A 25,027-nucleotide genomic window follows, 5' to 3' on the forward strand; every position below is an offset into this window, starting at 1 on the left:
CGAGCGGGCGGTTGCGGGCGGGCGCCGAGCGAGCGAGTGAGCGGAGCGGGCCGGGCAATGGGGCGGCGGGCGGCGGGCGCGCTGCTGCTGGCGCTGCTGCTGCACGGGCTGCTGCTCGCGGTGAGTGTGCGGGGTGGAGGGGCAGCCCCGAGCCCTGCTCTCCGCGCCCGCCAACTTGGCGGGGCCGCCGAGGCTGCGCGGTTGGGACTCTGGTTCGGGACGGCGGCGCCTGCCTGGGACCCTGGGCCGGCACAGGCCGGCACCACCCTCCGCCGTGGGGCTGTCCGGTGGAGCGCCCAGGGAACCCTGTGTGGGGCCAGGGGCGGGGCCGGCCCGCGTGGGAGCCTGTGGGTCGCCCGGCCACGTTGCCGAGTCTCGGAGTCGCGCTAGGCATGGCTCGGCCTGCCGTTCCTGGGGACCCGGCAGAGAAACTTCGAGCAGGGTGGGAACTTGGCAGGGCGAAGGAGGGCACCCCTTTCTATGCCACCTTAGGAAAGGGGCACTCAGTGGTGATGGAGACCCTATCAGTCCTCACTGGAACTTTACCATGCCGCCTGCCCCCTTTGGGGACCTAGTAACCAGGCAGGCACAAGTAAAGAACTGTTCAGAACACAGCTGAGTCTTGGAATCGGACCCCGGAGTCCAACAGCCCAGGGCTTGAATCAATCCCTGCTCTTCCCTGAGTAGTTAGTTGTCTGACCTGGAACAAGCTAGTTAACTCTCTGAGACCAGCCCACATGCCTAAAGGCAACTCAAAATACTGGCCTCCAAATGCATAGCCGAAGGGTGGTTGTTAGGACTGGCTGGAATGCGCAGGAAAGTGCCTGGTGCAGGGCCTGCTATGTGGTGGATACTAGGTGAATCTGCTTCCCCAGCTTTCCTCTTCTCAGGTCTTCAAGGTGCAGGGGAGGCCTGCCCCTACAGCCCAGCCTCCTGCTCTGAGCTTGGATGTGGGCCCCTGTAGAGAAAAAAAGAATACTTGTCTGGGAGAGGCTCTGAGGACCTGAGTGAACTCCAGGAGGGTGGGGCTGGGTCAGTGGGCAGGGATCTGTTGGCAGATGTGGGTGGGGGCACATCTGGGGAGCTGGGTCTGCCGTGGTGAACCACAAAACCACCCCCACCCTCTTTGAGGTGGTCTGAGGTTGTCCCTGTCCCTGCCTCCCTGTTCTCAGAGCCAAGAGGGACATTTCTAAGCAGGCCAGTATTTACCCAGTGACTGATACCCTGTCCTCACCTGGCTGGCTCTCTCTCACCTCTGCCCTCCTGAGTCACTGGATAACCCCCACCCCAGACCTGACCCCTCACCTCTCTTGCCCCACCCACCCAGCACCTCTCCTACCACCCCCTCCCCATCTGGGCAGCTTCCTTGATCGTCTGTCTCAGCCTCTCACCCCAACACGCCTAGCAGGGCCCATCCAGTTGCTCCCCAGTCTTGATCTGAACTTGCAGCTCCCAACACTGATCTTCCCTTTTTCATAAAGTAGGCACCAACCTAGCAAATAGGATGCCCTTCCCCTTAGCTCTGTCCCCTGAAGAGGGTGTCCTGGGTGCCTGGGCTCTGCAGTGCAGGAGTAGGGATTTGGTGGAGCTGTTGGCTACGCGCAGGAGGAATTTCTCCAGTCACCTCATTCACTTGTTCATTCACCACATCTCCATTGAGCAGCCTTCCATGACAGTCAGCAGGAGTTCAGGGCTCATTCATTCTCATTGGACAGATATTTGCTAAGCACCTACTGTGCACCAGTGTACCCAACATGATGCTAAGGAGGGTGGAGCTTATGGGTGAGCAAGGTCAGGCCCTGTCTGTGCTGTCCCAGAACTGAGATCAGTAAATAGGCAGCTCTGATCCTGTGAGATTGTAGTCTCCTCAGCAACCTCACTGAGATCTTCACTGTCCACCCCAGACTGATGGTGGAGGACTAGGAAGAACTTGGCCTCTGGAGGCTCCCAGACCCAAGTTTGAATCCCAGCTCTGCCATTTTCCAGTTCTGTGATCTGGGGCAAGTTCCTCTCTCTGAGTCTCAGTTTTCAAATCTGTAAAATGGGGGTAAGAAATTTGTTATAAGTTTTAAAGGACGTCAGGTTCCTAACCATGCCCCAGCAAGCCTTGGGCTCCTCCTTGCCCTCTTTCCTTTATCTCTTCCGCTCTTTGGTACACATCCATAAGCCAGTATTGAGTAGGTAAGGGTACGCTACAAGAGGAGGGAGGGTAAGATGGTCCTGAAGGAGCTCAAGGAAGTAGGAGACAGGAAACAGTGGTTTGTGATTAAGTGTAGGAGTAATTTCAGTTCAGAGGCGATGGGGAGGCTTGCAGGGAGAGGGGACCAGGCCTGAGTGACTCAGAGCCCGCCTTGGCCTGCTGACCCCTTTTCTTCCTGCTAGGGACTTGGCCCTTCCTTTCTTGGGGCCAGCCCTGCCATGAGACAGGAGTCTTGGGGAGGTCATGGTGATTACGTTGTTTTCCAGAGCTGAGGAGGGCAAGGCACTGAGATACTTGTTTCCTACCTCAGCTGGGTTTCCTCACTGGGGAGCTGTGGGCTGGCCGGGAAACGGAGCCTCTCCTTCCCTCAGGGGCCGTGTTACCTCAGCCCTCCCCTTGACATAACTGACTACCCTGCCCGCCCCCCACTGCCCCCCTTGTTCCAGACCTGCTGCTGGAAGTGGGTTGTGAGCGTACCCTGGGGATTTCCGGAGGGAGGGCTGCAGGTCCATCCGCAGAGGAAGGTGGAGGCTGGAAAGATCAGAGATGGACCCCTTCCCCCCATGCCCTAGGCCAAGCTCCCTGTGTGTGGGGAGTTGTGGCCCCTGCCAGGCTCAGCCCGGGCCTGTTCTCAGGCTGAGCACAGGCAAGTTGGGATCTGTGGGTCTGAGGCCCTGCCTGGGAGATGGATGGAAGGAAGGTGGCAGAAGGTGACTGGGTTCAGGGCTTGGAGTGGTGGGGAAGGAGGTCTTGGGGTGCCAGACCAGATGATGACAAAATCATATGGATCGTTCATATTTATTGAGAGCCCACTGTCTGCCAGGCGTCACGTTTCTCAACTGATGCTCAAATGTCCCGCTGCTCAGAACCTCTCCGCACTCTGCATGTTCTTCACAATCAGACCCAAGCCCCTGACTTAATATAGCTCACAAGGCCCTTCAAGATCTGGCCTCCCCAACTCCCTCTCTAATCTGTCCTCCTGCCAACTTTCCCCTCGCTCGCTCAGTCCAGCTACACTGGTCTTTGTTTCTTGAACATGCCATGTACACTCGTGCGTTAGGGCCTTTTCATCTGCTGTTCCTTTTGCCTAGAACACTTGTCCCGCAAATATCTGTGTGATTCTCTGACTTCCTTCAGGTGCCTGACTACCCTGCCCAACATTCACTGTCCCCTGACCCTGCTTTATTTTTTTTCTTGCCACCATCTGACATGCATTTACTTGTTTGTCTCTCTCCTCCCCCTCAATTTAAGGAAGAGGACCTTCCATGTTTTGTACACTGCTGCTGTATCTTTAGCACCTGCAGGTAGTAAGTGCTCAGTAAACATAGCTGTTGAGTGCATTTAGCTGTAGCTTCTAGTCTAGTCCCCTTTCCCTGAGCAAAGGAAATTGAGGCACGGAGAGGTTACTTGCCTAGCGACTTATATGAGCTAGACTTTTGGAGCGCTCCTCACCGCTCCCACTTGCTCGTAACAGCAGACTACATATTGATAAAACCGTTGTCACACAGGTTGATAAAGGAAGCACTCAGGTCCGAGGTAGTGCAGGGGCTACCTCAGGCATGGGTAGCAGGTCTGGCTTCGGGATAAGAGGTGCTGAGGATGGGTGTGCCTCATGGGGCCTCCTGGGGGTACCTGCCTGGGCAAGAGCCTAGAAAGACTAAATTCTGGGGTGGCCATTTGTGGGATTACCTGTTTGTTTGTCTGTTTGTTAATGAATGAATTTCCTCATTCAATGTTCCCTGGGGTCCTAAAGACTGTTGAATTAATCCAGGGGTTTTAAGGCCCGAGTAGACCAGGCTGGTTCCTACCCTGTGTGGAAAGCGGGCGGGGGGGAGAGAATGGCTGGCCGCCCTGCATGGAGCCCTTACTGGGTTCTGCTGGCTGTTCGCTGGGTGCTCAAGGTTTAGAGTGAGTCGGCAGAGGCTTTAGGGCTGCCTGGCCTTGGGGTGAGAGTCTCAGAAAGGAGGGTGGGAGGAGCCGCCCAAGATGTGGAAAGATCTGGAATGATGATTCAGAGGCTACTTGGAGGCCAGACATGTGGGTTCTGGACCCTCAGACCATTTGGGGGATGTGGGAAGGACTCTCACCCCTGGCCCGTTGCCTCCCTCCTCAGCCCATCCCAGCTGTGAATGTAAGGCTGGAGAAGGAGGGGGCGCACATGACCCCATCCCCCCGCAGTTCCCAAAGAGCCCATTGCACCCTCCTCCCAGGACCCACCCTGGCCTTTCCCCCATCTTACTTTTGTTAAGAAGGCAGAGGGTTGAGCTCAGGGTCTTGGCCCTGCTGAAATGTTGCCCCAATCCAGGCCTTGGCCTCTTTGGCCCTGCGGCCCCCTCCTGCTCCCAGTGCCTGGCTGGGGCCTGCTGGCTGCCCCAGCACCCAGAGCTGGCTGACTGAAACCGAGAAGAATGTGTGGAACTTGCTTCGCGGGGAGCCGCCAGCCTTACTGCCCAGTCTGGTGGCGTCGTCCATGTCAATAGCGGCCTTGAGAGGGGAGTGGCCTCATGGCTGCTGGGGGTGGCCGGACCAGGGGCACCATCGTGAAAGCCTGAGAACAAGGCAGCCCTTTGAGGCAAGAGAATATGGGGACTTCCAGTCTCAGCCGCCCCCAGAACTTACCCTCCCTCCTTGCCCCATGCCCTCCCATAGCCAGGGTGACAGGGACCTCAGAGCATCCCCGAGGGCATCTGTGGCGTCCCCAAGATGTCTTTAGGACTAGCTGCCAGCTAACTACCAGAGCCCTTTCTCTGAGGCATGAGGAGGGTGCCCTACTTCTCTGTTGCTCTGGATTTTAGGGGGGGCGCCTGGAGCCCCAAGGCTTATAGTGTGCATTGAATGACTGAATGGACGCATGATGTGTGTGACTAAATATTCTGTAAACTGAAGTCCCCTACAGGTGTGTGTTAGACTTGAATTCATTTGACAAATATTGATTGAGCACCTTCTAACTATATGACCTTTTGTGGGTGCTGAGGTTACAGCAGAGAACAAAAAAGTCAAATTCCCTCCCTTCATGTACCTTGCATTATAGCTAGTGCAGGAAGACAGACAATAAATATAACATGTCAGTGGGTGTTAAGTGCCAGAAAAAATAAAGCAGAGGCAAGGAGAGTGATGAGGTGGGGTAGTCAGGAAAAGCCTCTGATAAGACGGCATTTGAACAGAGGGCACCTGACAGAAGTGAGGGTGTGAGCCCTGCAGATATCTTAGGGAAAGGGCACTCCAGGCTAAGGCAAAGGCCCAGAGGTATGCTTGTCACGTTTGCAGAAAGCAAGGAGGCCCATGTGTTTGGAGCAGAATTAGTGAGGGAGAGCGCGGTCAGTGCGGCCAGAGGGTTGGTAAGGGGAGATCGGCAGACCCTTGGTCTTGGGAAGGGCTTTGGATTTGCTTCTGAGTGAGATGAGAGATCACTTGAGTTGCTGTGTGGACAAGAGAACGCAGCAGGTCAAGGGCAAAAACAAGAAGGCTGTGACTCCGGCCAGAGACAGTGGGAGCTTATACCAGGGTGATGGAGGTGGGAAGAAGTGGTTGAATCCTGAATGGATTTTGAAGGTAGCCAACAGGATTTGCTGAGAGCCCGGGTGTGGGTGGGACAGAACGAGGAGCCGGGGATGTCTCCACAGCCTTTGGCTTGAGCGCCCAGGAAGATGGAGCTGCCACTGAGATGGGGGAACTCCAGGGAGTGCAGGCTTGAGAGGAAGGCGGAGAATGGCAGGTGAGGGAGGGGCCTCACAGCGGGGGCAGTCAGCTCTCTCCCTGCCCGCCCCACCTTCAGCGACGGGTTCTGGCTGAGTGTACATTTGTGGAGCTGCCAACACTGATCCCTTAGAACCCATAGCCTGAGGTCATGGTTCATAGATCTGTGCGTGTAATTGGAATAGACCATCTGCCACCCATCTAGAACCAAAGCTCCTTGAGAGCAGGGACTCAGTTTTGTTCACTGCAGTTTGCCCTGTGCTAGGCAACAGTAGGTGAATGTTTCTTGAGTGAATACATGAATGACCTGGAAGTCAGCCGGCCAGAAAGGCCCCGGCTCCTTGCTGAGGATTGGGAAGAGGCTGCTTCTGGCCCCTGGATGCAGGGGAGCTGTCCTTTCAAGCCACTGCTGTCTGCTGAGACCTGGAGCACGTGGGACAAGCCAGGGTGCCCACCCCTGCCGTCGTCTTCCACTTGTTTGTGCCCTCGTTGGCCTCGGAGCCCCTTTCCCTGGGCATTGTGGTTGAGGGAAAGGTGTGGGCTCAGAGGGCCCTGACTTCAAGTCTTGGCTTGGCCCCAACTGGCTGTGTGACCTTGGGCAAGTTGCTTCCTCTCTCTGAGCATCTCAGGTCAGAAATGGAGATCATGATGCCTGTTTCCTGGATGGGTACGAGCACCTCGCGTGGTGTCTGGAATGTGATAGGTGCTTGACAGTTGGTGACTGCTGCATGAGTCTTGTTCCTGCACCGGGCAAGACCAGATTGGTCTTTGACTCAGGGTTCCCATTACCCAGCATGGCACACCTTCTGCTCAAAACTGCTGCTGTCGATTGATCCAGGCCCTGCTCTGGCTCACTGAATGAAGGACTGAGGAAAAGGATCATTCCTGCTCCCTCTGCTTCTCTTTGCAGTCTGAGAGCCCTGGATGTGAGTGCATCTGATCTGTCATTGCCCCCTTCCCCCACTGAGGCCCCAGCTGCAGGACAGAGTTCACCCTTCCACCCTGATTGCGCCTTCCTGGAGGGGGAGAGGTGGGGGGGCACACCCAGGGTGTGGCCTGGGAAAGGCTGGGGCCTGTGGACCCGTTGTCCCCTTCCCAGATGTGTGCAGTTGGTGGGCTCTGAGCAACAAGAGGTGTGGCCAAGTGGCTCCCATGGGTGCAGAAAGGATGTTCATGCATTTTAAGGGGAGCGGTGGAAGGGGGGCTTCCTGGAACTCCATCCCAGCCCCATCCTCCCTCACGCCCACACCAGAGGAGGCAGGACCTTGCCCAGGGACCCCTGGGAAAACCTGTAGCAGGTCCTCATTTGCCCGGGTTGGTGAGGTTGCACAGCCCTGAATCTGGCCCCTGTGGGCTCTCAGAGAAACAGCAGGACTAAAGAGAAAGAGACACAACGTGCATGGTGACCTCTCCCCCAACGCTGTGCCTTGGGACTTGAGTTGCTGGGTGGGTCATGTCCAGGTGTTTCATTTTTTAATATTTGGCATCTTTCCCCACCTTGTCCCCAGTCTCAGTTTGTGAGGATGGGGAGGCAGGCAGCCTGGGGCTGGGCAGGGAAAGGACTTCAGAGGTGGCCTCGGGTGACCCCACAGATGCTTCTCCTAGGGTGGGGCTGGGAATTCCCAGCTGCCTCTGGCCCCTTCCCAGCCCACCTCCGGGTCCCTGCCCCCACTTCTTCCTTCCCTGCCTCCATGCTCACCCCCAAGGAGCCGCCAGCTCTGGCCCCCACCTCCTGGTCTTGGCCTCCCCTCCTCACCCCAGCTGACTCATCCCTCTCTTTGTTTGGCGTTACCAGTTTTCACATAGTTGGGAACTGGGATCATGCCTCTTCTTGGATCCTTTGCTGGGCTGGATGGATTGAAATTCTGGCCTCATAAATCCTAGCCCCAGTGGCCTCTATCACTTAACAGCTCCTCTCTGTCTCCTGCCGTCTGCCTTCTGCCTTCCCGTGACCCTTGGGCCAGAGAAGAGACCCAGGAATTTCCTGAGGACAGACCAGTGTCTTCTGTCCCCTGGGAACTCCAGGGTCTCCTCCCCAGTGACCTCAGTCACCCAGATCATCAACCGATGCTCAGTGAATGTTCACGCCTTCTCTTGATTAAAACCGCCCAGTCTCTTGAGCCAAGCCCTGCATGGGGCTCTCTCTGGCCATTACCACATATAATCCTCCCAGCAATCTTTCGATGTTGGCATTGTAGTCTCCATTTTGCAGAGGGTGAAACTGAGGCACAGAGAGGAGGAATGGCTGGCCCAAGTCATCCATCTAGTCCATGGCATAGCTGGGATTGGAGTTCAGGTTGTCTGACTCCAAAGTTATCATCCCTTCCTGAGTGGGTCCAGCCTGTTGGGTGCAGAGAGAAGACGATCTGGGAGGACTGGTATAGTCAGGGCAGACTGCCTGGAGGAGGCTACTGCAAACTGCATATCGGCATTGTAGGCTTATCCAGCTTCTACTTCTCAGGCTTGGGTGCCTTTTGACCCAGGGCCTCCTTCTCAAGTTAGTGATATCATTCCCCAGGGAGATGGATTTGGCTTTCCCTGGGATAGAGACCCTTGGGAACCTGGATCCTTCTCCGTCAGGTCCCAGGATCCCTATGGGGCCTGTAGGTTTTGTCATTGGGAGTTCAGTGAATTTTTGCTTAGTAGGGCCTTCCCTGAGCCACCCCTGTGCCCACCTCCATCTTGGGGGATTCGCTGAAATAGAAGGCACAGAAGCACATGGCTTAACCGGAGGGCGGAATCCACATACAAGCCCCAAACTGTGTCATTTGGGCATCCCCGTGCAGTGGAGGAGTCAAGAATTCATCCATGCATTTATTTATTCACTTGTTCATTGCCTGAGGACCTACTGTGTGCTAGCCATAGCGCTAAGTGTTTTATCTGCATTATCAGCTTTACCATGTAGTTGGGCGTATACCTCCACCTCCCAGATGAGAAACAGCTCAGAGGAAAGCAGTGACTTGCCCAAGATCACACAGCCAGGCTTAGAGGGAGGTGGGACTGAATCCAGCTCTATCAATCCTCCTGAAAGACATTAGAGGCACGGCCTCTCCTCTCCAGAAGCTCTGGTTCTTGGAGAGTCAGGACCACGAACCCTAAGCACCCAGCACAACTCCCAAGTCCAGACAATAGCAGATAGTCAGGGAAGGAAAAGATCAATTTGGCTTGAATTATCTGGAAAGACTTTCTGGAGGAAGTGGGGCTTAGAGGATTTGGCTGGTGGAGGAGGAAGGCATCCCCATTGTCCCTAGATTTGCATTGTTGTCACATGTGTGGGCAGGAAAACCATGGCCTGCTGCTGGAGTAGTTAACACTGGGGAAAGAATGAGAGGAAGTCACCAAGATAGCTGAGGTGACATCCATCTCAGTCCCCTGCCCTGTACCTGGCCAGACCAGGAGGCAAGAGGTCAAGACCTGGGCCTCCACTTTGGCTTCCAAGCCAATTACCGACCCTCTTCTACAGGCCTTGCTCTTCCTACCCACAAAATGGGCTTCTTTCTTGCTCTTTGGCTACCTGCCCACTCAGAGGAAAGGGACCTGAGTTCTTGGAGAAAATTGCTAGCTTCCCTTTAGGAGCTGGCGGTGTTCCATCCTCTTACCAATCCCACATCTTCCTTCATTGACGCGACAAGCGCCAGGGCCTGGGCTGGAGAAACATGAAGGAGATTGCTCCCTGCTCCCTTAGACCTCCTGGAAGCCTTGCCTGTCCTCCCGTGGGGACCTGGGATGACCCCTGCAGCGGTCTGCCACACGGTTCACCTTTGTGGCCTTGGGGCACCTGCCACTGAGCTAACATCCAGGGGCCCCCTGTCCATGTCTGTTTAGCGAGTGCCTGTGTCATCCAGGGCAAGCCATGTAACTTCTCTGAGCTGAATGTTTCCCGGGTGCCAGATGGGACCATTCATTCATGTATTCAATCAATCATTCATTCACGCACTCAGCAAACACTTATGGAGTGCCAGCTCTATGCCAGGCCCTGTGTTAGGTACGAACACCAAGCATGGACTGAAGGAGTTTCTAGTCTGGAGGAGACAAGCTGGGTGTGGACTAGTCAATAAGACATTGGGGGCAAGGTGATTGCATTCAAGGAAGAGCCTTCGGAGAGCTTTACAGCAGGTTTTCAGGGCCACACAACCTCTGGGAGCTATCTGGGGTCTTTGTGACTGTCTCAGCTCCCAGTTGTTATGCTAGTTACTGCAAAGTCTGTTTCCCTCGAAATCAGCTTGTGGGAAGAGGGCACCTGGGGAGACAACTCCCCTGGGCTAGGGCAGGAGGAGAGAGGCGGGCAGGCCAGTTTTGTTGTGAGTCTCAGATGAGCTCACGGATGCGGAAAATAGTGGGGCTATTTATACCGAGTCTGGTCATTTTAATTTAGGAGAAGTGGAAGCTGCGTGCAGAGCTCAGGTTTGGGGCTCTGTGGCACTGAGTGAGTTAAATGAGCGGAATAGGCCTAAAACTCCTGCTTTCCACTTTCCTCCTTTCTCTTCCCACTCTACTGGGTGGGTGGGGATGGATGTTGGGAGGGAGGCCAAGATCAGCTCAAGCCTGGATTTGACTTGGGGAAATGGGAGGAAAGGGTTAAGATCATCAGTTTTTTCACCTCCTGGGTTGGGAGGAGGTGGGGAGAGGGGACTGGGATGGCTGGGGCTGGGGCAGGAATGTGTGATAAGATCAAAGCTTTCTGCCTGCCTGGGCCTCACCTTGGTTTCACCTGAGCAATTGAAGGGAATTCTCTAAGCTAGAGGAGGATGGAGAATGGTGACATCCTGGGGGAGGGGGGGTTTCAGGTCCCACTCTCCTCTCTTTAACACTCTAAGAGGCCCCACTTCCTGCAGGCCTCAGGTACACCCTCCCACCTACCCCCAATCACCCAGAAGGCCCAGCTCTTGCCCTGGCCAGCACTGGAAGTGCTAGGGGCCATCAGTACTTGGCACGTCCAGACTGGGGGCAGGGAGCACTCTCTTTACCACCCCCACCCCCATCCCCACCAGCTTTCTCACTCCTGGCCTTTCTGGCCTGGACTCAGCCGCTCCTTTATGTGGCCCGTTAATTATGTCCCCCATCAGTTAAGTCTGCTCTAGTTAATTCTGCAGGTTGCACTTTGGGATAGTGTCCTGGGCAGGAGGCACAGCCCTGAGCCCTGGGTCCTAGTTCCATCACCTTTGCTGAGTGACCCTGGGCTGGTGACTTAACCTCTCTGAACCTCATGTGTCAGCTGGGAATGGCAAAACCTTTGCAGGGTTTTGGTGAAGAGTAGAGATCATGTAAATCTCTACAGAAGAGGCAGTTGATAAATAACAGGAACTATTATTTTGTGATTTCCCCCCCCCTCCTTCGAGACTGCCCTGGTACTTGGTCTTAGGTAGATTTGGGGACTCAGTTTTATTCTGCCTCCCCTCCTCCTTTGAGAAGGTCCCAGGCCACAGGGTCCGCCTCCTGTCTAAACACTCTTCACTTACACGTCTTTTTAATGTTAGGAGGGGAGCCGGGCAGGAAGGGTTGTGAGTGAAGAGGGCCGAGACCTCTGTAAATGCCCTCTAGGCACTTCTTGGGCCACCTGCCCTAGTGATACCAGGTTAGGCCTTTCTGGCCAGCCTGAGTCTGTCAGGTGGTCCAAGCCACCCCTTCCTGTACCAGGGGCCTCAGGGGCCCAGCTGTGTGGAAGGTGGCTCTAGAATGCCCCAGCTGGGAAGGGGCCTGGACCAGGGCCTGGGGGTACTGCAGCCTAGGCTCCGGCTTAGCGCTCTGCCCTGGCTCTGCACCAGTTAATGATTATTCTGGGCTATAGGAGAGCAGGGAAAGGGGAGGCTCACCCTCCTAGCTCCTTAACCACTGGTTGCACCCGAGGTATGTCAGCAGCCTGGGTGTTCCCTGCTTTAATGTGGCAACCCTGCTCTGGGGCACATGGGATGGGGGAGCAGGGAGTAGGCGAGTCATCAATTGACAGACAGCCTGTACCCCTGGGGTCCTGAGGACAGACTTAGGGTCTACAAGAGGTGGGTGAAATGTGAGCTAGGGTATAATAGTCTCCTGTGATTTGGCGCCAGCCATGTAAGCAGACCCCACAGTAATAACCAGGTGAGCAAGTCCCTTCTAGCTCATAAAGACCCCTGCGCTCCTCCTCTCCTGGGTTCAGACCCTGCAAAGAAGTCTGAGATAGAAGGTGGTGTGATAGTTAGGGCTTTGGGGCAGCTGCGCTTGGCCTCCAATCCCAACTCTGCCGTTTCCAGGCTGGGTGATCCTGGGCAAGTCATTTTACCTTTCTGAGAACCTGTTCGCTGGAACTGGAGAATACTAATCCCTACTTTGCAGGTGTCAGTGAGTCAAGGTATGGGAAGCGTTTAGCTCATAATTAATACCTGGGAAATGGTAGCAATGATTACTATCATAGCTTTTGTTATTAGGGGAAAGTGAAAGTTGAATCCTAGCCTTAGGTAACCAGGGCAACAGTGGTCCATGGGATGAGCTGGAGGATTTGGGGGAGGCAGGGGCATGGGGAGATCCCAGGAATGTGTGTGCATGGAAGGATGGAGAAGATGGGGCCTTGGGCGGGATCTCTCGTCTCCCCCAGGCCCACTTCAGTCCTCCCAGCTCTGGCTCCCTGGGCTGGGTCCTGAGGCTGGTACAGGCCAAGAGTGGGGGAGGAGGGAGAATTGTTTATTTCGATACCATTAGGGCATTTTCCCCCACTGGCAGCTGCTATTTTGGGATCCCCGGAGAGCAGGGGTATGGTTAAATTAGGTAATGTTGCTCCAAAAGGAATGTGTGAAGCAGTCGGGCCCAGGCTGCAGGGAGAGGACAGTTGGTTCACTCCATATAAAATTAAACTGCAACTTGGAAAAGAGCAGCTCGGGTCGCTTTATAAGGCGATGGAGGGGGAGGCTGCTGGAAGCGGTCATTGGGGGAGTGGAGGCGATGGCCCAAGGCCTCTTCTGTGGGAGCCTGGGCCTGGCCCGTGTGAAAGGCAGGCCTAGTGTGTCCTCTGCTCCAGGCCTCTGGCTGCCACTAAGGCGGGTGGGGCCTGGGGTGGTGTGATGCAGAGGGAGGATGGATCTGCAGACTTGGCCTGGAATCCTAGCCCTGTGTGTGGGGAAGTCACCCAACCTCCCTGGACCACAGTGTTACCAGTGGCGAAATACCGGTTCCAATCCCCTATGGATGTTTCTTAAGGATTAAATCTCTAGGACAAAAAAAGAAATGTAGGTAACTTTGATTGAGGTCGGCTGTGTGCAAGGTACTGTTCTAACTCAGAGCTGCTCCGTGCTGCTTGGATCTCACCTGGGATCTCGTCAGAAATGCAGAGTCTCAGGCCCCACCCAGCTCTATGGCATCAGAATGTGGATGCTAACAGATCCTCAGGCCCCCCAGGAGATTCCTGTGTGTGTTCAACCTGGGGGAGCTCTGCTTTACATTCATTTTCTCATTTTATTTTGAAACCCCACCCATCCCCCCCCCCCTCTTTCGTGATGTAGGAATTCTCATTTGACAGTTGTGGAATCTGAGGCAACATAGAAACTGCTTCAGCGTTCCTTCACTCCCAAATTCTGCCCCTTCTTCTCCTCTTTTGGTCTGGGCTGGGGTTGGGGAGAGGAATGGGTGTCAAAGCCCCTGGCGGGACTGGAAAAAGTCAAGAGTGTCCCCTGCCATTGAGACTTAATCAGACTCTTTTCTTCATTCATCCGTGGGATGGGTACAGCTGGACAGGGACCATCTCCCCAGTTATTCTGCACTTCCTGTCCTCCTCGGAGAAAGAAGGGGGTAGGAAAGGGGTTTGCTATTGCTGTGGCCTGTGGTGCAGGCAGTGGCCACTGCTTGGCAGGTCAGCGCGGGGAGGGAGGGTCAGCAGGGGCTCCCCTGGGCTTAGTTAGGGTCACCCCACCTGTCACTGGAATGTTTGGGACTGAGTCAATGTATTAGTAAATATTTTGAGGAACACCTACCACATGCCCAGCCCTGGGACAGTATCCTAAATTTCCCACAATTCCATAAACTCTTTATTATACAGGGGGTAAAAATGTTACTACAATTTATTTAGCATTTACTATGTGCCACACATTGTACTAAGCATTTGACGTGCGTTATCTCTGTTATCTGTGTAGTTTTACCATCAAGTTTCCTCTTCTATAAAGTGGGGATAGTGATGATAATACCTATCTAATGGGGTTGTTTTGAAGATATCTGTTAAGTGCCTGGCACTTTGTGTTAAATAAATATAATAAGTACAAATAATTTGCCAACAAGGCAGGTACTATCATTGCCCCCGTTTTACAGATGGACAAATTGAGGCTTAGAGCAGGGAAGGGACTCGCCCGTTGTGGTCACAGGAGATTGGGGCACAGCCATATGAAATTGAGTCCTCAAACTTCTAAGCCACTATTATAATTCAACTCAACTTAGTAAATATTTGTTTATTATCCACTAGCTGCCGCTCAGCATTGGGAAGTATCTAAAGGTTTAATATATAAATGTGTGTGTATATGATGAATAAAACCCAACCTGGTGTTTATCCCCAAGGAGCTTTGATTTTCCAGCAGGACATTAGAGCCATTTACTCAAGTGACTATAATTAAGACCAAATCACTAAGAGGTAAGAAACGAAATAAGTCTATGGTTGTGTGAGGGAGAAAAATGTCTTTGTGGGGTATCCAGAGAGACTTCAGAGTGGAGGTCGGAATTGAGCCAGGCCTTGAAGGATAGATGAGTAGATTAGATTGGGAGGGATAGGAACAGCATTCAGGAGGAGGGAACAGCACACACAAAAGCCTAGAGGCAGGAAAATGTGCCCTGTCAGAGTGTCACCCCGTTCTCAGGAGCCCCTGGGGGATGCGTGGGGCCTGGGGTGGCGGGGTGAGGCAGGAAGGTCAGGCCCAGCTTTCTTGTCATTGAAGATTCCCAATCTTCTCAAAGACTTGGCTCCTTCACCAGCTGGGAGTATTCAGTCTTCATTCTGCCCTTCCTTCATGTCAAGAAACCAAAGACTTTTATAAATGGCCTGTCTGAGCTTCTGGTCAACGCGTGATAATTCAGGCCAAAAGCAAGAAGACTTGATGTCTTGATTAACTGCATAGGCTTATTGCCCACACATGTATGATTTCCGCTAGTTCTTTCCAGTGTTGACAATAACCCTGGGTGGGGAGCACAGCGGAGGGGCCAGGCCTGGGTTCTGATTTTGCCTCTGCGGATTACCAGCTGCGTGCCTTAGATAAGAGGCTTCAGTTTCCTACTTTGTCAAATGGAGATGGTTCTACCTCCAGGCTTGGTTTAAGGATGGTGTAATCGACCCTGTCTAATACGGTAGCCGCTAGCGATGTGTGACGATGTCATGTTAAGGTTTCATAAAATAAAATTAAATAAGACATTTTTAAAATACACATTCAGCTTCTCAGTCGTGCTAGCCACATTGCAAGTGCTGGATAGATAGCCACAGGTGGCTAATGGCCATCTTACTGGACAACGTAGCCCTTGAACATTTCTGTCACCGCACAAAGCTCTCTTGGGTGGTGCTGGTGCATGTAAAGTGCCATGTGCACTCAGTAAGGAGTGGCTGTTATTCCTGGTTCCCTGTCCCAGTTTGGGATCTCCGGACTATGGAGTCCTGAGAGATCCCTGGGCCTCCGTCGAGGTGGACAGAACTGCCCCTCCGGTGGTCCTGTGTCATCCCTGCTGTCTCCTCAAGTGACTGACGAGGTCTCACTCTCCCCTCTCCTGACTCCACCCGTAATGTTAAAAAGGCCATGAGCTGGCTCCATCCAACCCACCTTCTCCCCTTAATTTCCCACCCACTTCCCTCTGCCTGTCTCTGCTCACCTCCCCGTTCAGCTGCTGGCATCTGGAATCTCTGTGTCCAGCCTCTGAGATTCCCACTGTCCACTTCCAGGGAGCGGGCGTCGGGGAGGAGGCCTCCCCTGGCTGTCCCCAGTGGAGGTGCTGGCCGCCTGGGCCCCTCTCAGCAGGGTGGAGATGATGGTTTGTTGTGACGGGGGTAGTGGGCAGCCTGCCCACTTTAACACTCCCGTATCTGGGCGCCAAGCATGCTGTTTGCGCTTGGCTGGGCCTCAGGGTCTGGCCTGGTGCCTGTGAGGGTTGGCCTGCTTTGGCACCCCTGGTTACAAAGGCCAATCATGGGCCTCTGCCTTGTCAGGACACCAGGAGCTGTTGCTGGGCTGGGTCCTGGGGGTGAGGGGCATGTCTGACACCTGGAGTTGCAGTGCAGGACAGATTCCCAGCTATGTCTGGGCCCTGGGTGCTGAGTGGAGACGAGGCCCAGGCAGGAGGTCACCCTGGGTGGTTCAGGTTGGTAGGGTCTGCACATGGCATTCACACCTATCCAAGGTGGAGCTTTAGGTCTGAGATGCCAACGAAGCTTAAGGTCATCTCCTAGCATAATACTCTCCCCTCCCCCCGCTTTGGGCTTCCTTCCTCACCCACTGGGAAGTGAACGAACGAACAGGCATTGCTGGTCCACGGGTGCTGAGAATATGCAGGCCCAGCAAAGACTGTAACATCTGAGGTCACACAGCCAGCCTGGAGGCCCCAGAGCTCTGACTCTGAACACCTTACATGCTTCCCTCCCATCCTGTCTCTCCTGTGGGAGTTCTGAGGACAGTAGCCCCTGGTCACTTTGCTTAGAAGGAGGGTTAGACTCCTGGCCTTGACATGTACTCCTTCTGTAACCTTGGACAAGCCTCTCTGAGCCTCAGGTGCCTCATCTGGGGAATGGGGATAATTATATCTAGCTCTCAGGGCGGTTGTGACATTTAGATAACTGACCTCTTGGCTATTTCCAGAACATTCCAAGGATACTTCTGTTGTGGGGCCTTTACAGCTGCTGTTCCCTGTGTCTGGAATGCTGTTCCTCGGTGCATGCATCAGCTTCCTTTACACCTCTGTGTCACTTCCCCTAACTGGCCTGTGTAAAATAGCCACCCCACCGAGCAGCTCCCTGTCCTCCTCACCTTGCGACATTTTTCTGTTCAGCACTCTCACCATTTGACAAATAGTAGTTTGTGGTCTAGCTGGCTCTGAGTAGAATGTCAGCTCTGTGAGGGCAGAAAGCATGCACGACTCGTGGAACCTGCTCACATAACAGTGATTGGTTATTTCCCTTCTCCGTCCCAACACTTCCCAAGACCTGATGGCCACTGTTTATTGGGCCCTTACTGTGTGCCAGGCCCTGAGCTAAGCGGCGCACATCTCAGCTCCATGAGTTTCCCAGAGTCCCTGTCACGACTTTGTCACTTCCACATCAGAGATGAGGCAGGAGGGGCTGCGGTGACTTGCCCCAAGTCACCCAGCTGGGAAGTCCTACCCCAGACCTCACTGTGCCGCCTCCTAGGCTGGGTTAATAAGATCAGCATCTTCACCCAAATTTGGATTTCGGAATCTGTGTTTGACAGGATTGAACGGATCAGATTTAGGGGTGGCTTTCAGTCGTCTTGGGGTGCCCCCTCCAGCCCTTTCATCTCCTGGATTGGTTAGTTAAAACCTCGCCCACTGCCTCAGAATGACAGGTGCCCCTTTGATTGGGGAACCCCAGAGGCCAACCTGAGACCCCAGGGGTGGGGCAGGGAGCACAGAGTGGGCCAGTCTGGGCCGTCCCCGGGCCCTCTGGGGGCAGGTGGACAGGATGTTCCCTCAGGCAGCAGACATTCCTAGTCGGAGGTGGCAGGCAGTGGGAGATTTACCATTTCCTTTCCGGTAACCCGAATCTCTGGGAGGTGACAGTTCTCCCTGCCAAGGACACGCACCTCTCATGTGCCAGTTCTTCCTGCCGTTTCCTCTGCTGGGTCTGTTTGGGGCTTAGGAGAGGCCAGAGGGACCACCCCTAAGTCCCAGAGGTTGAGATTGGGGTCTCTGGCGCTGATCAGCCCCCGACAAAGACCCAGCTTAATGCCACCCTCCCAGAGTCCTCAGCTGTGTGGCCCCAGACCCCAGCCTTGGGGAAGGAGGGGAAGAAGGTGACATTGTGAAAGGAGAATGACCCACTATTAGAAGCCAAGAGACCTGGGTGCCTGGTCTGCCCCTGCATCAACTTGCTGCGAGACTTCTTCCTTTCTTCTTGGAGCTGCTATTTCCTCTTCAAGTACCCAGCACTGTTCTAAGCACTCTGTATACGTGATCCTGCTTATCCTTATACCAACACGGGCAGTGGGGGCATGAAAATGAAGCTCAGAGAGGTAAAATCACCCAGCAGGCAGTCCGTGTCACAGATGGGATTTGAATTCAGGCTCTCCCACACTGGTTGGTCCTCTTTGATGCCCTGCGTCCCCTCTCTGGGCCTCAGTCTCCCCTTCCGAGAAGTGATCCTTCCCAGCCCTGACAGCCCAAGATCCAGGAATCTGCTGGAGTCTTTGCAGGCAGGTTTCTCTTAAACCTTACCTAGTCTGTGGGGGGCATAGCAGGAGTTGTTCTCCACTGGGAGTTCTGGAAAGGTCACTTTCTTGGCTCTGAGATCTTGGAGGGGTGGGGTGGGAGGGGAGGAAAGGGAAGAAGTGACACTTAAACCTAGTAAGTGCCAGACACTTGGACTAAGCTCTTCGGTTATCCTGTTGAGTCTTCACAGCAGCCTTGTGAGGTGGCCATTTTTATTCCCATTCACAGATGAGGAAACAGGCTCAGAGAGGTCAAGTGATTTGCTCAAGGATACACAGCTAGGAAGTTGCCAGGCTAGGGTATCCAGTCAGCTCCAAGTGGCATGGGGTGGCATGTGGCCAACACATGTTTCCTAGGATGGCTTTAATTTATTGATAAAAACAGTCCTTCCAAAAGACTATGAACACACCCCAGAATTTGAATACCTGTGCATCCAAACTACATCTCCCAAGGTACCTCTGACACCCGAAAGTAGCCGAGGAATCCTTTGTTAAACTGCTTCTCCGCTGCTTTGGAAAATATGGTCAGTCGTAATTATGGGTATGCAAGAGTTCAGAGGAGCAAGAGCTGCGTGGGCTGGAGCGGATTGCACAGGATTGGCACCGAGCTCGGAGTGGAGCTGAGGAGGCTGAGAGGGGTCTGGGGTGGGGCCAGCTGAGGCCAAGTTCACAGGCTCCAAGAAGCCTCCCTAAAGGGCCTGAAACTCCGTCCATTTGCCAGGAAAACCACAAGGTCTCTCCTCGGATCCCCTTCACGCCCAGCTCTGCCCTGCCCATCCACCTCCTCTAGGGTCTCTGGGGCAGCCCAGGCTCCAGGCAAGGCATGTTCGGCCCACAGGCCTCTGCTGTAGCCCGTCCACCCTCACCCCAGACTTCCCTAGGAATTGGGTAAAGGACTATGGGGTGGAGCAGCGAGGCCTGTGTCCTGGCCAGGGGGCCCTACGGAGCCAGCCACCCTGGGATTTGAGCAGTTGGCAGCATGAGGACTGAGATGACCCCAGCCAGCCTGTTTCCACTCCCTCCTGCTGTGGGGCCCTTGGCCTTGAGGCCCCAGCAGCTGTCAGCAGGAAAGGGTAACAGCGGAGAGCCAGCGGTGACTTCTCCCCACGCTCGGGCCAGGCCCAGAGCTCTTACCAGCTGTTGTCAGCAGCTGCTGAGTTTTGTTCCAGACCCAGCACTGGGCAGCCGCTGGGGAGGGGTTGTGGCTAATATGGGGACATGGTCACATCTCTTAGTTCCTTCGATCCTACTAATAACACAAAGAAATGGTAATTAATGCCCCTGTTTTTATGGAAGAGAAAACAGATCCAAAGAGGCCAAGTGACTTGCTTGAAGTCACACAGTTGGGTGGCTGAGTTGAGGTTCCTGGCTCCCAGCTAGCCCTGCTGCATTTCTTCGGGCTGTGCTGGTGCTGGATGATAGAGACTTCTGGGTTCCTGAGTTTGACTCTCAGTTTGGCCACTTAGTAGTTTGTGAGATAATCAATGCAAAGCACTTAGCATAAGCCTGGCACGTTCTAAGTGCCCAAAATAGGATCTGGCAATCTTATCATTAAAGAGTATTAGCCACTTGCGCACCCAGCACTTCCAGTGGGGGTACAGACACATTCCACAAATATTTACATCAGTCAGTAAGTATGTATTTGGCACCTACTGTGTACCAGGTGCTAGAAAAAACTGACAAAGCAGACAAAATTCCTGTTCCTACTTACATTCTACCCCACACTGGCTGGGGAGACACGACTTCATCTTAACCATAGAAGCCTCCAGGCGTTTTAGCACACACTGATATCATTGTCCACATTTTGCAGATGAGAAAACCTGAGAAGCGGGCACCAGGACCCATTTCTTCAGAGGGTCTTGGGCCACAGCCCTGAGGGCTTCCTGGAGGAGGAGGCACTTGTGCTGCATCCCATGGCCTCAGGACCTGATGAGAAGTTGAGACATCGAGAGTGTGGGATGCAGCCATCACAGTCTGGGTAGCAACAATTTCAGGAAGGTCTTGCTGAGTTCAAGGCCTCTTGTTCCCCAGGGAGGGAGGCCCAGCCAGAGTTTTAAATACTCCTTGCATCCCAGAATAGCCCCCATTGTCTTGGCCAGCAGCTGGGGGACCCAGGAGGATCCTAAGGGAGGCTGATCCTGGAAGTCTTTGGGCACTTCCCTACATGGTATTAGTGGTGTTTCTGCGAAGACTTTTCCATTTGGCTCCGGCAGGAAGGCCCGCCTTATGGGAAGGGTGGAGCAGCTGCCTGCGTTCTGCTCGAGCAACGTGCGGCTAAGGGGAGAGCCTGGTGGGTGGGGGACTTCCAGGGAGGATTGTATTCCCTAGTGAAGGTGCTCTTTTGTGCACCAGTCATGTGTGTTCATTGGCCCACTGTGCCCTCCACTGTGGGCGGGCCTAGCCAGGTCCCTGCCTGGGGCCTCCTGGCACCCTTTCCTGCTCTTGCTATTTTGGGCACTGGCTGTGTTCAGGCTTGGGGAGGGATGGGTAATTCTGCCCAGACCAAGGATGCTGGGGGTGCTGCCTGGACCGCCATTCTAGCCTCCTGGATCTTTGATCGCTACAGATTCTGCCCCTGACTTCAGCCTCAAAGGGTCATGGTCAGTGGATTCCAAGGGGATGCTAGCCCCACTGGCAAGGGCAAAGAAGGGCACCAGACAAACCTTCCCTTGGGACAGTCCCTGCTCTCAGTCTCAGGAATAGTTGTGCGTCTTCTAAGCAACGGGTTTGTTTTTACCTCATGGGCCATGGAATCCAGGGACCGGTCAGGTTTCCGTCTTCCCATTGGCTACCGGAAAGCTCAGAGCCAAATGAGTTGGTGCTTTCCCAGAAATCCCGAATCCGGCACATGCTTTCTTGTCTACTCACCTCACTCCAGGCTCTGTCTGTCTGCCCTGCCCAAGTTTTTCTTATGTATGTTTAGTTCATTTTCTCTTGCTATTATGTGTACATCTTTGTAAGCTGCTTTGAGTCTTTCTGGAACTGGGTGGTGGGGGAGGTATGAAAATTGATGATGATGGTGAAAGTGGTAATGGTGGTGGTGGTGATCACCCTTTGCTGGTCAGTTCCCCACAGTCTGCTCGTTATGCTTGGTTCCAACTTTGTAATTCCCTCTGCTTAGCCCCGCCCCCTCTGCTGGTCCAAGTCACAGCCTAGAACCTTAGAATCCTATAGTTTCGGAATTTTCGTGTCCTAAAATGTCAAAGCCAGAAGGAACCTTTTGGGATCACCTAAGTAAAGAGCTTTCAAACTTATGATTACTATTAGTGTGAAACCGTTATTTTATTAAAATAATAGTATTTTGATTAAATGCTATAATATTTAATAAATAACAGCAAACACAGCACATTTACCATGTGCTAGTGCTATTTGTAGCATTTTACATTTCTATTGAATTCTCACAATAACCCTATGACAGAGATGCTATTAATATAAATGACCATACCCATTTTACAGATGAGGAAATGGAGGCACAGACTAGCTCATGGCCTCACAGCTAACCAGGGGCTGAACCAGACATATGAGGAAGGTCAGAATATAAAATGGAAAAGGTGGATTTGTTTTTATGGAAGTATGTATTTGGGGGAGGGGGCCCAAACTCTACCTGTCCATCCCCCACCCCCTTACCCACTTTCTAAAGTGGCCCCCGAGGCTGCTGGGGACAGGACTGGAAACTTCATCATTTGACAGAAGGGAGCCTGAGGCCCAGTGAGGGGAAGAGACTTGCCCAATAGAGCAGGGTGAGCTGGAAGCTCGTTCTTAGTCCTCCTGGCCCACCCTGCTACCTGGAGGTGCACCAGCCCCTTTCTGCCTCCCCGCGCCCTCCCCACCCCCCAGCAATCCCCAGTCCCAGCCTCTGCACTCAGCTGAACTCTCCCTTAGAAAAGTCAGCTCCTCCCTTTTCTGCAGCACAGGTACCTTCAGACCTTCTGCATGGTCCTAGGGAACTCAGAGTGACCAGGTGCTGGACCCCCCTCTGTCCCCTCCAACGGAACTCATCACCTGAGAGGGCAGGATAATAGCCAGTGAGGGAAGGGGCAGCTCCTGTGTGGGTTTTCTCAGACTCTTTGAGTCTGAAAGTCCTGGTCATGTCAGGAAGTCCAACCTCCACAGCATCAGAACTCGCTGTGAAGCACACATTACTGCACACAAGGTCTTCAAATGGCTGCTCTAACAGGGTTTTTCCCAGAGGAGAAAGCATACCCCTCTTACCACCAACTAGCTCCTCACCTGGCCTGCTTTCCTCCGTCAACACTGCATTCCACGGGGCTTTTCTGTCTTTGAGACCCCAGTGGGTGGCGGTGTGGGTCATATCTTACATCAAAAGCCTTACTTAGGGAGAGCTAGTGGGCAGCTTGCTGAAGGAAAGGCATACGTTTGGGGTGGGTGTTCCCAAAATGTGTTCTGTGGAACCCTAGTCCCATGAGAGTTCCGAGTTAAGCAAGTTCGGAAAACATCAGTCACCCCATTCCCTCCATGGTATTAGAGACATTAGCATTTAGGGAACCAGCTCAGCTTTGTGTAACCAGCCTTTCCCAGATGTGTTTGGCTGCAGGACCCTCCCCAATTCCTATTCCTATCCAGAGTTACTCTGCCCTGGAAATGGACACTAGTCATGAGGAAAGGGGATGGGGCACCCCGAAAGGAAGGAGCCCTTCCTTTTATTTCCAGCTCTGTTTTCCACAGGCCAGCCTACAGCCATGGGTTCGGTCCTGTCTGCCCCTTCCTCCTCCTCCAGGAAGCAGATGGGGAAAGCTTTGGGGCGGCAGGGGGAGCTGGCCTCCTTGGCCGCAGCTGTTGGGTTTATCGTTCCAGTCTGTTTTTTCCTGTTGCTGATCCCATGGGAGCCAGCAGGAGCGGAGCCACGGAGGCTTGGCTGCCTGTCTGCCTTGCTCGAGGCCCTGGGACCGGAGCTGCGGCCCTGCTCACCTCCGAGACCCCTACCCACTCCCTGGGATGCTGGTCTTGGCAGTGGGCAGGTCTCTCCTCAGTGACCGTGGGCAGCTTCTTGTCCCCCCAGAGATAGAGCTCCTGGCTAGAAAGCCCCAGCTGTCAGACATGGCAGGAGGGAGGGCTAAGATAGTATAGAGCTTCCAGTTTGGAAACCAGGGATCTGGCTTCCAGTCTCAACTCTTCCAACTCTGTGACCATGGGCGTGTCACCTTTCTGAGTCTCAGTCTCTTCATTTGTAAATCCCATCCATTAATTAATTTAACAAATATTATTGAGCCTCTACTGGGTGCCAGGTACTTTTAGGTGCTGGGGATACAACAGTGAGCAAAGTGGACAAAGTCCTTGCTTTCGTGGAGCTGATGTTCTTGTGGGGGAGATCAATGATAAACAGGTAAACACGTTAATATAGGGTTGGATTTAGGTGGTGAGGCACTATGAGGCAGTGTGAGGAAAGTGACAGAGAGTTAACTATAATAGATTCTGGACCCGGGATGTGGTCAGGGTGTGTCTCTGTAAAGATGACATTTGAGCAGAAACTAGAGGAAGAGAAGGAGTGAATATATCTAAAGGGCAGTATCCCCGGTAGGAGATACAGTAAGTGCAAAGGCCCTGAGGTAGGCGGGGGCTTGGTGTGTTTGAGGCCTATTGAGATCAATGTGGCAGGGAGTGGGGAGAGCACAGTGGGAGAGGAGTTTGGAGAGGCCTGTGTAGGTGTATGCACGTGTGTGTCGGCAGACCACACAGGACCTGGTTGGCCATAATAAGGGCTTTTTTTCTAATTTGTTGGTGAATCAAGAGCAATGGGAAGGTCTAACCTATTGTGGTAGGTTCAGGAAGTGGCCATTGTCATAGTGGTGTTTGATTTCAACAAAAGTGTGTAGACCGTTCCTCCCATCCTCCCATAGACCTGGCACTGTGCTAGGGGCTTCATTCATGAAATCTGTGGGCAGTGACCATGGAGGGCATGGGCAAGCCCGACCAGGTTGGTGTGGCCTGGAAGGGCCATAGACACGCCAGCGCTCTACGGCAGGGCCACCTGGGAGCCAGAGAATCTGAGAACCAAGCAAGGCCGCGGGCAGGAGGCAGGCACGTGGACGCCGCAGGCGCTGCTGGCACCGACAGCGCTTGGCAGATAATATTCAACCCCTGGGGATCTTCTTGCTGGGCAGCCCAGCCCGGAAGCTGTTTCTGCTTGGCCACCTCCACCGCCTCAGCAGCACCTGGCAAACCCGTGCGGCAGGGACATTTCCCGGTAGCTTCCTGCTTCCTCCCTGTAAGCTAGCAGGCAGCTTACTCAGCACCAGGGGAGGCCCATTCTGAGGGTGTTTGTGGGGACAGGATCAAAGTACGGGGACTCTGGAGGGACTGGGAGCATTGAGCTCTGTGAGACAATAGCACAACCAAGGGGCACCACTCTTTAAGTGGAAAAAACCATTCAGAGCTGGTCCTTTTTTGATCCTCTGCCACCTGGTACACCATGTCCCACTGCACCAAGCTTCTTCTAGTCTCAACTGTGCCATATACTGTTCTACCTCTGGGCCTCCGTGTGTGCCCTTCCTCTGCCTGGTACACACTCTTTTACCCTTCTTCACCCTACGTAGACGAAATCATCTTTCAGATCCAGCTGAATTGTCATTTCCCCTGGGAAACCTTGCCCAAATTCTCACCCTGCCTCAGAGTGAGGGGGACCCTCTTCGGGGCTCCCCCAGCCCCCGTCCTTCCTCTGCAGAGCTCTCCATACACTGTGTTGTCATCTGTCAGCTTCATGGTCTGTCTCTCCTAGGAACACCTAGAGCTCTGTGTCTGT

General features: G+C 53.8%; 1 protein-coding gene across 2 annotated transcripts in view; it reads left to right on the top strand.

Annotated features, from left to right (window-relative positions):
* The first annotated feature begins 88 nt into the window (after nt 1-88).
* HSPG2 (heparan sulfate proteoglycan 2) overlaps nt 89-25,027 on the top strand; it is a 103,623-nt gene continuing 78,684 nt past the window's right edge. For both annotated transcript variants that reach the window (XM_019668857.1, XM_019668858.1), the window contains exon 1: nt 89-120. The gene's annotated coding sequence lies outside the window, so the exon portion shown is untranslated. The remainder of the gene's footprint in view (nt 121-25,027) is intronic.

This window comes from Hipposideros armiger, unplaced genomic scaffold (genome assembly GCF_001890085.2).
Source record: "Hipposideros armiger isolate ML-2016 unplaced genomic scaffold, ASM189008v1 scaffold_540, whole genome shotgun sequence".
Taxonomy (NCBI): Eukaryota; Metazoa; Chordata; class Mammalia; order Chiroptera; family Hipposideridae; genus Hipposideros; species Hipposideros armiger.